The sequence below is a fragment of the Panthera pardus genome, unplaced genomic scaffold (genome assembly GCF_024362965.1).
Source record: "Panthera pardus isolate Hobbes unplaced genomic scaffold, ASM2436296v1 HiC_scaffold_7, whole genome shotgun sequence".
Classification (NCBI taxonomy): Eukaryota; Metazoa; Chordata; class Mammalia; order Carnivora; family Felidae; genus Panthera; species Panthera pardus.
The window spans coordinates 9,769,734-9,782,332 of NW_026527002.1; the positions used below are offsets into that span (position 1 = coordinate 9,769,734).

A 12,599-nucleotide genomic window follows, 5' to 3' on the forward strand; every position below is an offset into this window, starting at 1 on the left:
GTTGTTTTAAGATAAAATGCCAGGGCTTAAATAAGACAATCATAAATTCCCTTGTTTTGGGAAAAAAAGCTTATGGCTAAATGTGTGAAAAATGGGCCACTTGACGTATACATTCAATATATATTGCAACATATATGTTCAGCATATTTCCAATGTATTACTGATAATCAAGGCAATCTTTTCAAAATATTTTTATTATTTCTATGAAAACTGGACTCCAAATATAATTAAGGTGGCAAATCTTACGAATCAGACAACAGAGACACTGAGCTCACGTCAACCAAACGAAGAATCCAAATACACTCTATAGGTGACATCGTAAAATGGAAAATTACAAGCGCTTATTCTGTTGTTTGAACTGGAAATCTGGTATGATCTTAAAAAGCTCCATTGAGAAAAATTGGCACAGCCCTCAAGTGACCCAAATGGAGACGCCAGGAAGAATAAGGAAGGCTTTGTGTTAATGCTCACGTTCCATCTCCCAACTATATCGTATTCAAATTCACGCATGCTTTGCTAATATCTTTCACCTGCTCCGGTTTGCATTTGTGATCGCAACCAGATTCCTCCAGTCCTTAATCACAGAGCAGCCTCATTCTGTTTCCATAACCCAAAGAGACCACGCAATCATGTCTGCACTCGTTTGTGTTGTCTGATGTTCGCCTGAAGTTTGATCACAGACCACAGCGAGGTACAGTGACCGTGCAGACCCTTCTGAGATGATTGCTTTCCCCAGGTCCATCTCATCTGCCAGCTGCAAAGACTGAGACAGAAAAGAGAGAAAGGGAGAGAAAGATGATAGGTAGGGATAAACAGAGACATAGGTAGATGATATACAGAGATGATAGATAGATGATAGATAGGCGATAGATAGATAGATAGATAGATAGATAGATACGTAGATACACAGAATCAGAACTCCCAACTCCAACACTTCCAGCCGATGGACCCATGTGTCAAGTCCTTCTGATTCTTGCCTCAAGACCTTCACTTGTTTGTTGTATTTCATTACCATGTCCTAACCTTCCCCTTACATGTAGTGAAGACTTTATCCCTGATGGATCAAAGAACTTGAAAGGCCAGTCAAAAGTTATCAACCCAACCAATAGGAACCAAAAGACATCCATTTTTTTTTTTTTGGTAATTTTTAAAATGTTCATTTGTTGAAAGAGAGAAAGAGAGAGGAAGAGGGGCAGAGAGAGAGGGAGACACAGAATCTGAAGCAGGCTCCAGGCTCTGAGCTGTCAGCACAGAGCCCAATGCGGGGCTGGAACCCACGAACAGTGAGATCATGACCTGAGCTGAAGTCGGATGTTTAACTGACTGAGCCACCCAGACACCCCAAGAGAAGAGGTTCTTAAATATGGTTTCAGAACTCCGTCCTTTGTTCACCACAATAGAAAGCTGCTTGACGTAGTGTGCATTCATTCTGAAGCACAGAGATGCATGGGTATGGAAAGAACGAGCCTCTGTCCGCACCAGTTTTTCCCTTTTCTCCCTCCTGAACTAAATCCCAACATGCTGCCAAAGGACAGCTCCTGGGAGGACAGATGCATTTCATCACTTGTAGAAATTAGGCAAATATGTAGATAGCAGAACAAATTGGTACTTACACTCTGCCATGTTTCTAAAAATAACAACAGTAACAATTACCCCTGAAACTGCTTGTTAAAACGTCTAAAACTCTTTCAAAAATAATAGTTAGGAGTGCTACTGAATCATCAATTATTTCTTAAAGGCACTCGCTAATTTCCATAAAACCTCCCCTGTTGATTTGATTTATTGCAGATATTTAGTCTGTTACGGAAATAACATAATTTTTTTACATAATTTTGGGGAAAAATGCATGCAAATCTAATTTTGTTAACTGTATAACATTTTAAATATACTTGGAGAGTTTTCTACCTCAAAAAAAAAAAAAACGCTCATGCTGTGTCCATTTGAAAGCAAGAGCAAGAATGTTAATATTGCAAATAAAAATGGCCTACTTTATCTTCTCTATATTTTTAATATCTTACTCCTTAGAATTTATTAAAGCTACTTACATTTATACAGGATAGTATAATCTTGTAGGATGCATATATATATATATATACATATTGCATATTAATGTAATATAATCACATATTAGAATCTCGTAATGAAATACACCAATTTAGATATATTCCCAGTCAGGTTATATTTCCCCAACATAGCAACTAAATATGTTATGTATGCAGATTGTAAAAGCGTGATGTAAAGCCAATTAAAAAATCTTTAAGTGCCTGGGCTCTAGAGTCAGCTATCTTTGATTCCCACCTCTTTTGGTAGCCTTGGGAAAGTTGCTTATACACTCTAAGACTCAGTTTCCTCAACTGCAAAGCAAACAAGAATAATAGTTGTATCCCGAAATACTTAAGGCATATAATAGCGCGTTTGCACAGGACAAATTGATCAAGACAGTTAGAGTCCCATGTCAGTCAGTTCTTGCTGAGGTAATGTTGTGTAACAACTTCAAAATCCGAGAAATTTATAAAAAAAGGTTTGTCACTCAGGTGACATGTCAGGAGCTGGCTGACTGCAGCTCTGTGGGTCTGAGGCTATGTTGAAGGCAGCAGGTGGATGATGGGTCAGCTCTCCATCTCTGCTTATGCTGAGAGTCAGGCAAGCAAAGTGGCTTCTGTTGATGCATGTTGTTCACATGGTGGAGGCCACAAACTCAAAGATTAGTGGTGCAAGTATGTACCACCTTTTAGAAATTCTGCTCAAACTGCCACCTTGTCACTTCTCACACTACATCTGGACCAAGTGGGTCACAGGGCCAAACCCAGGGTCAATGGGGCTGAGATACATACCCCCTACCAGGAAGAAGGCAAGTCACATGGCAAAGAATATGCATTGATAATTAGTTTGTTCAAGGGCAAAAGAGAAGATCTTAACAATAATGCAACTTACTATATATTCCCAGTGACAAAAATAATATAATTTGACAAAAAAGGGGAATTTGCTAATAGAGATCATTGATTAAAGAGAGGCATGAACAGGGGTGCCTGGGTGGCTCAGTCGGTTGAGCATCGGACTCTTGATTTGGGTTCAGGTCATGGTTCCAGGGTAATGGGATCCAGCCCTGCATCAGGCTCTGTGCTGAGCTTAGGGCCTGCTTGAGATTCATGCTCTCTCTCTCTCTCTCTCTCTCTCTCTCTCTCTCTCTCTCTGCCACCGCCCTTCTGCCCCACTCAAGCTCTCTCCCTTTCCCTCTAAAATTAAAAACTAAAAAAAAGAAAGGGATGAACAAGTAAGTCATGGACATGGTAGACACATATCTGGGCTTCAAGAACAATAGGAAAAAAAGACCTGATACAGCTAGGCTTCTGTATCTCTCTCCCACTAGTGGGTTTTGACTTTCATTTCCTGTCCCCGAAGAAGATTAAATTCCATCGTGTGGCAGAAAACATGGCTGTCTCTGGCTCCTGATTCTCACATTCTTCCACCAACAAGGAGTGACTCCTCTCTTTACCACTTCTGTTTACAGAAGTCCTGAAGAATACCAACTGAATCACGTGTCTGTGGTTGGCCCAACCTGGATGAGATGTCCCATCAACCATTAGCCCAAGCTGGGATCATTTTCCCCAGGACCACATAACGGTGAAGGCTGATATGGGGGCAAAACAACAAGTGTTCACCATACCAGGACTTGGCACATGGACGTATTCAAGAGTTGAAAATGATTTATAGAACAGGTAGTATTTTGCTTCGTGTACTTAAATGTATTTTTTATGTAGTGCATCGGTTCTCTAGGGCAATGTCCCGTGATGCAAGTTTAAAGTTCCCTATGCAATTCTGAATGACTTTTAGAGCCCGATGTACCTAGTCGAGAACAAACTGCCTCATCTGTTGATATGAATAGAGAGGCATATGAAGAGAGTACCATGTCATGTGGTTTTGTGAGAGTGAAATAAGTTAACACACCGGAAGTTAACACACCGGAACGGTGCTTGGTCCATAGTGAATGCGCAATAAACATTTATTTTTAATTGATCTAGACTGACATATAAGTGAGAGGGTGCGCGCATATCTATATGAAAAGCATACATATAGAATATATACACATATAAGGGGAAATGGCCCTCTCACCAAGGAGAAGGCTATCATGAGATTGTTATTTTGTGCTTATATTGTTTCCTGGGCCACATTTTACCTTAATGGCTAAGCAACAAACAAGGTGAAAACAGATGGCTATTCTGCTGTGGGCCCAGATGGCTTCTCTGTAGTCCTATGGTGAGAAGCTTCTGCGTTCCCCTTGAAATGTGTACAGTATCTTATTTCTCTTGGTGACGCAATGACTCGAGAGCTCTACAAGCGTCTGCCAGATGCATGGTAGTGAGGATACCACAAGAAGAGCCCTCCACATCCTGCCCATGCCAGCCTCAGATGAATTAACTTAATGCCCTCTCATAATTTTCAAAGTACCTGCCATCTATCTGACCTCACTGAAATGTTTTTGAAATGATTATTTTTAACTCAGATACATCATAGGGGAAATATGGTGAAATTTCTGAGGTCTTTTTAAGAAGTGAGTGTTTTAAATTCCCTCTAACTTTTCATCATTTAGAAAAATTCCAGTGACATTTTAATGGCATTCTTCTGGGGACAGGGTCGGGGTGGGGGAAATACCTTCTCGATAGAGAAGACAGCATATCAAAGCAGTTCATGAGGCCATGTTTTTTCAGATTACCTGAATAATGTCTGTAGTCACTCTTAGATTATTTACATGCTTTATATTTCTTTTATGGAAATATGAAAGTTGCAACAAATAGGTCAAGATACATAGGAATGCTCTAGAACATAGTGGTAAAGACTACAGATTTCAGCGTAATTAAAACTAAGTAAAAATCTTAGCCCCACTACTTTAAAGAGAATTTGTCTTTACTTTTTTTGAGACAAAGTAGTTTTCTTATTTTATTTACTAACATTTTTGAAAAATTTTAGACATAACCAACATGGAATGGTTCGATGGATGGCTATATGCCATGCTATGCTAAGCATCTCTTAAACATAAGAACATTGTTCAATCACAATATCCATATGACCCCTCATAAAAGCAACAATTCCTTGGTATCATTTAAATGGATTCCATATGTATGTTTCCCCAGAAACTTTTTTTTTCCAGTTGGTTTGTTCAAACCACTATCAAAAGAGAGACTACGTGTTACATTTGATTGTTATGGCACTTGAATGTCTTTTCTTTTTTATGTTTATGTTTGAGAGACAGAGAGAAACAGAGGTGAGTGGGGGAGGGGCAGAGAGAGAGAAAGAGAGACACAGAATCTGAAACAGGCTCCAGGCTCTGAGCTGTTAGCTCAGAGCCTGATGTGGGGCTCCAACTCGGGAATGGCGAGATCATGACCTTGAGCCGAAGTCAGACCTTAACCGACTAAACCACCCAGACACCGCATACTTGAATGTCTTTTGAAAAATTATTTCATTTATGGAATTTACAGCCAAAATAAATAAATAAATAAATAAATTATGGTATAATTCACCTTTTTCAGGGTACTATTTTATGAGTTTAGACAAATGCATAAATTTGTGTAACTGCCACCATAAGATACAGATAGTTCCACCACTACCAAAAAATTCCCTTTTGTTGTCCCACCATAGTGACGTTCTCTTCAACAGCCACCGATTTCTTCTCCATCCCTAGAATTTTGTCCTTACCAGCATATCATATAACCCTGAGTAGTATTCCATTGCTTAGGTACACCACAACTTGCTTATCCATTAACCAGCTAAAGGACAGTGGGTTGTTGCCGATGTTTGGGGGGATTATAAGTAAAGCTGCCATAAACCTTCACATCTAGTATTTATGTGAATATTTCCATTTCTCTGTTACACATACATGGCTCACAGGGGGCCCTGGAACTTATGTCAGTTCATACGCAGAGTTGGACGGTGTCCTTCTCCAGATCTCTGCAATCTGGGACTTGTCCTACAATCTCAGGCCCCATTCTGTCTTTCCCAGTCCTCTGTCCAGAAAGACGGAGCTCTCGAAGTTTAGCCTTCCACGCTGACACACAGTTGCACACAGCTGAAGCTGTCCGTGTCATGCGTCATTATTCAGATTTTGACTTTTGTCTCCAGTCCACCTGTTGTTAAGTTTTCAGGATCTTCAGGCAGCTGCTTTTATATTCTGCCCAGAGTTTTTGTTATGGTCAGTGGTAGAGATGGGCTGATCTCAGTTTTGTCCAGCTTGGCCAACGCAAGAAGTCACCTCGAGTCTCTAAATCCAGAAAGTTCTCCCCCTCTTTTTCACTGGTCTATTGGCTTTTTGAAGAAACTGGATCAGAAGAGCTGGATCACGTCCCACCGTCTGGCTTCATGTGCTTCCGCATATTGTTATGAACCTTCCTTCGTCCATATATTTTCAGTAAACTAGACACTGGTTCCAAAGACTGGCTCAGCTGTGTGACTATGGACAAGTTCCTTTAGGTCTCTGGACCTCAGTCCCTTCCGAACGTATAAAAATGGTAGTTATTGCATTGAATTGCTATAAGGAGCAAACGGAATAGTACATGCAAAGAGCTTAACAAGATTTCTAAAATAGAGTCATATATACTCTACAGAAACCTGAATATATGGTTTAACCAAAGAGTTTTCTTTTATCCAAGTAACTAGAAATGCAGAAACACATAGGCCAAGGCTGATGGCGCTGCCTAAGAACACCACTCAGGACCCAGTACCATCTAGCTCTGGCTTTATCACTCTGTTATATAAATGAGCCCCTGCATATTGGCCCCCAAGTTGTTTATTCCCTCACTGCAGGCCAAGACCCATTAGCTCAAAATCCCGCCAGCACCAAACTCAAATTTTTACACATGCAATTATTTTAAAGACAGTCCAAACAAGTAGATAGTTGGCCACTTGGAGCCTGCCTGCTTTGCATACCTCACAAAACATACCTCCACATTCGCTAGCAATAGACGGTATAGAGCCGTACGGTTATAACAGCTCAAGCTGCCATGGCCCTTTGGGGCTCTCTGACCCACAGACTCTCCACTGTGCTGCTGAGGGAATATCACTTGGGCGCATGAGACCCTTCTCCAGTCCGCATCTCCTCTGGGAGTCTCCTTGCCCTCCTCCCCTTCTTGGTAGTGATCCCTCCTCACTGTGGGCTTCCGGACAGCCCCATGTTGTGGAGACTTTCCATCTTGTGCAACCCTGTCCAAGCACAAGCCAGTTAAGCGTGCTGTGTGTTACTGTGCCTGGTGGCCATATCTTTTTTCTCAATCAGCTCCCGGCCACTCTCAGGGTATGGCTTTTATTCTCATCCCTCTGCAGGATAGCCTCTTTCTGAAGGGTAAACAAAAAGGGCATGTGTCGTCTGACTTGATCACCCTTTTATCAGGAAAAACAAGTTTTCCTATACGTGCCAATGAAACGTAAGTAGGCTCACTTATATCTCATTGTCCAAGATGGCGAAAGAATCTGGAGAGGTGAGCATTTAAACTGGGGCCTTCCTGGGGCTCCTAGGTGGCTCAGTCAGTTAAGCACCTGACTTCAGCTCAGGTCATGATCTCACGGTCTGTGAGCTCGAGCCCCACCTCGGGCTCTGTGCTGACATGACAGGTTGGAGCCTGGAGCTGCTTTGGATTCTGTGTCTCCCTCTCTCTCTGCCCCTCCCCCCACTCATGCTTTGTCTCTGCCTCTCTCTCAAAAATAAATAAGCATTAAGAAAAATTTTAAACTGGGAACTTCCATACTCTGAACAAAGTTTTCTGTAGGAAGCAAGAGGAGGAGAAGGGGTATTATCTAGATAACTGGCGGTGCTTCTCATCCAGACCAGTGGCTTTTTTGGTACTTAAAGAGAGGTGCTGAGCCACCGGCAAAGACATGCTCCATATGCTAGAAAAGAATAAGGTGCTGGTTTTCTTATCACACATGTAAAACTTCACTTCCCCTCACAGACAGCTGGTTCAATTCCTGGGTCTTTTGCATATGGCAAACAAGTATCATTTGGTACTTTAGTTTTACTTCCCAAATTGTTTACAACAACAATTACTTTCCTGTGAAAAGAAGTGGCTTAGTGGAGGGACTCTTTTTCCTACTGGAATTGTAGCCTCTCATGGCAGCGTTATGGAACTAGACCGTATTTGTGCAAATGGGGCAAAGTCACAAATGTAAGTATCTAAGCAAAGATGAGCTTTTCTTCTTTTATCTTTCCCTTTTGCCTGGAGATGGCTATTACTAAAAACTGCAGGAGGTGGAAAGAAGACTTAGGGCTTGAACCTGTTCTTCCAGTGAACAGAACATGCTCAAATTCAAGACTCTACATTCACATCATTTTCACTATGGAACTCTTGGTTGAAACTGCAGTCAACAAACGGAGAAGTTTTTGCTTGTTCGTTTGTTTCACCAAATGAGGTCTCTGAGTTTTCTTTTCTTTTCCTTTTTAAGTTGAGGCAGAGTTCGCCACATTTAAACGTGTATTTTGATGAAATTTTGGTAATTCTCCACAGTTGTGTAACCACCAGCAAAAGCACGTATATAGCATTTCCTTCCACCTACACATTTTCCTCTTATCCCTTGTCAGTTACCCTCCTCTGCTCGCACCCAGCCAGCCCCTTGTAATCACCATGGCTTTGCCTTTTTTGGAATTTAATATTTATGAAATCATCCATTATGTAGTCGGTTGTGTTTCATTTTTCTCACTTAGAACACATTTTCGAGAGCCATTCATATTTTGTGTACTAATTTTCTGTTGTTCCACAGTATGGATACACAACAGTGTGTTTATCCATTCATCAGTTGAATATTTGGGTTTCTTCCAGTGGTTTGCAATGATGAATAATATCGCTATGAACTTATTTATATGCCTGTCTTTGTGTGAACATACGTTTTTATTTCTCTTTAGCAGCGCCTAGAAGTGGAACTGCTGGGTGTGACAGAATATTTATGTTTTTATTTATAAGATGCTGCCATATTGTTTTCCAAAGCATATGAACCAGATTTGCATTCCCACCAGCAAATGTGTGAGGGTCTACTGACTCCACACCCTCACCAACATTTGGCATTGTCAGGCTTTCTTAACTTGTATTACTCTAGTGGGTATATGGTAGTATCTCATTATCATTTTAAGTTACATTTCTCTGATGACTAATGACATTGAGCATATTTTCTTGTGCTTACTAGCCCTTGATATATATTTTATAATGTATCTATTCAAATCTTTGATCTATTTCCTATTGGGTTATTTAGCCTTATTATTGAATTGTAAGAATTCTTGAGGTTTTCTGTTCAAACCCTTGTGAAACATGTTTCACAATTATTTTCCTGAATATGACTGTGGCTTGCTCTTTTCCCCCTCTGTTATATCTTTCAAAGAGAAAGTGATTTCATTTTAACGAAGGTCATTTTACAATTTTTGTGCATGTTACAGTTTGGGCTTTTTATACCTGTGTAAGAAATCTTTGCCTAACATAATACCACAAAGATTTCTTCCTATGTCTTGTTTTTGAAGTTTTATAATTTTAGCTCTTATATTTAGGTGATGATACATTCTGAGTTAATTTGAGTGTGTGGTTTGATTCAGTGTTCAAAAAAAAATTTTTCCCCAGAGATGCAGTTGTTCCAGAACCATTTTTTGAAAAATAATTATCTTTTCCTCATTGAATCCGGCACTTTCGAAAAAAAATTTTTTTTGACCATAAAACTGTGAGTTTATTTTTGGATTTTCTATTCTGTCCCATTTATTTATATGTTCTGCCCTATACATGAACACACTGCCTTGATCACTATACCTTTGTAGTAAGACTTGAAATCAAGTAATGTTTACGTTCACCTTTTTATTCTCTTCTGAAATTATGTTGGCTGTCCTGTGTCTTTTTCCTTTCCGTTTAAATTTAGAATTAGCCTGTAAAACTCTTTCAAAAGCATCCAGTTAAGACTTTGATTGGAATTACATTGAATCTACTGATCAGCTTAGGGGGAACTGCCATCTTAACAGTGTCAAGTCTTCCAATCCATAAACATGGTACATCTCTCCATTAAGGCCTTCTTTACTTTTCCCATGCAAAGTATTCTAGTTTTCAGTACAAAGGCCTTATGTGACTTTCATTAAATTTATTCCTATATACATTCGATGCTATTGTAAATGGAGTGTTGTTTTATTATTTCATTTTGTAATTGATGCTATATCTAAACTTTTAACTGCTTTTTATATATTGGCTTTGTATCTTGCAACCTTGCTAAATTCACTTATTAATGAGAATTTGCTAAGTTCTCATAGCTTTTTTGTAGATTCCTGTCACCCGCAAATAAGGAAATATGTACTACTTCCTTTCACATCTCTATGCCTTTTATTACTTTTTCTTATTTTATTGCACTTGCCATGATCTCTAGTGCAATGTCAAATAGTAATGCTGAAGGTGTTCAGTACATGTCCTTAGTCATGTTGAGGAGGTTCACAACTATTTCTAGTTTGCCGCATGTTTCTACTGTTAAATTTGGTCAGATGTTTTTTCTGTATCTATTGAAATAATTATATTTTGCCATTTTGTTATTAACATAGTAAATTTACATCGTTCAATGTTTAAATGATGAACAAGCTTTGCATTTGGGGGATAATTCATGATGTATAATCCTTTATATATAAATATAAATATATATTTTTCTTTTCTGGATTTGATTTTCCAATCTAATAGTTTATCAAACATTTTTGCAGTTATGTTCCTGAGGGACATTAGTCTGTAGTTCTCATCCTTTGTGAGATCTTTGGCTTTGGAATCAGGATAAAACTGTTTTCATAAAATGAATTAGGAAGTATTTCCCCGATTTCTGTTTTTCTGAAAAGTTTGTATAGGATTGATATAATGCCTTCCTTAACTGTATGATAGGATTCAACTGTGAAATTACCTGGACTTTATTTGTGAAATTGTTGGGATTTTTTTGACAGAAAGTAGGATTTATTGGTGGGCAGGATTGAGGAGGGGCAGTGCTGAGGCTCTCATGAGTGCAGAGCCCATTTGTCCAAGAGGCCATGACTAGGGATGTATTTGACCCCCCACAAGCCATCTGGAATGAGCTGCTTTTCAGCCTCCCTGTCTTCAAACACATCCACATTAAACTTAGTACAGTCTCCTTGGAAATGTGGATCTTCTGGCAGCCAGAGAATTGAACTTGGCGCTGCATAGGGCCTCAATCACACGCTCCTTGTTCTACAGCTGGGTACAGATGCCATGATGACTTGGCCAATGTTCACTGTGCACTGGAACTTTCCAGAGGGACCCCACACACCTGTCTGCAGCCTGTCAGCTCCATCACAGCACATCTTGTTGATACGGATGATGTGGAAGGGTTAGAGCCACACTGGGATGTGAAAACCATCTTTGTACAGCTTTCACCATGTACTTTTGGAACAAATACTGGCAGCCTCCAGGGCTTTAGAGGAGTGCTGCTGATATTCATCTGATATTCATCTGGCCACATAATGGGAACTCATCCACTTTTGCCTTCTTCCACCCCAGGTCAAAGATGGAGATCTTGGCATTAGAGACACCTGTGCAGATGCCAGACTTTGGAAATGGCTTGTTCTTACAATACTAGTAACACCAGGTGGGGTGGCAGCCCATGGCAACACCAGAATCTTTAGTGGTGTACCAAGGAAAAAAGCTAAATGGGAAATTGCTTTTAATTATAAAGTTGATTTTTAAATTGAGATAGCAATGCTCACATTTGCTATTTATTCTTGTGTCAGTTTTGGTCATTTGTGTCTTTCAAGGAATTTATCCATTTCATGTAGGTTGGCAAATTCATTGGCATGAAGTTCCCATAAAATGTCTTTATAATTTTTTTTAGCTTAAATTTTTAGTTAACATACAGTGCAATATCGGTTTCAGGAGTAGAATTCGATAATTCATCACTTACATACAACACTCAATGCTCATCACAAGTGCCCTCCTTAGTACCCATCACCCATCTAGCCATCTCCCACCTTCTCTCCATCAACAGAGAACAAACCGAGGATCCTTATTATCTTTTTATGGTTGAAAGTTCTGCAGTGATTCCCTTTCTTTTATCCCTAATATTATTCATTTGTGCTTTCTTTTTTGCTAATGAGTCCAGCTGGAGGGTGATCTGTTACATTAATCTTTTCAAACATTAGCTTTTATTTTCAAGCGTTTTAGTTATTGTTTTTCTGTTTTCTATTTTATTGATACTAGTACTTACCTTTATTATTTCCTTCTTTTAGCTTGTTCTGGGTTTAATTTATTCCCTTCATGGTGGAAGCTTACTTTGATCATTAGAGACTTCTATTTCTAATATAGGTATTTAATACTATTAGTTTTTCTCTATGTCCTGCTTTAGCTCTGTACATTTCTTAATTTCTCTTGTGATTTTTTTCTCTGACCCAGTTCACTAGAAGTGAGTCATTTAATTGCCAGGATATTTTGGGTTTTCCTGCTTGCTTTATTTTAATATTTCTAATTTAATTCCGCTGTGCTAAGAGAACCTACTTGATATGATTTCAATCTATTTAAATTCATTAGGGCTTGTTTTATGGGTCAGAATATAGTCTATCTTAGCGAATCTCTATCTGCATTTTAAAAGAATGTGAAATATTT

General features: G+C 39.3%; 1 pseudogene; it reads right to left on the minus strand.

Annotated features, from left to right (window-relative positions):
* Positions 1-10,981: 10,981 nt before the first annotated feature.
* LOC109250223 (60S ribosomal protein L10-like) lies at positions 10,982-11,606 on the minus strand (annotated as a pseudogene).
* Positions 11,607-12,599: the final 993 nt, after the last annotated feature.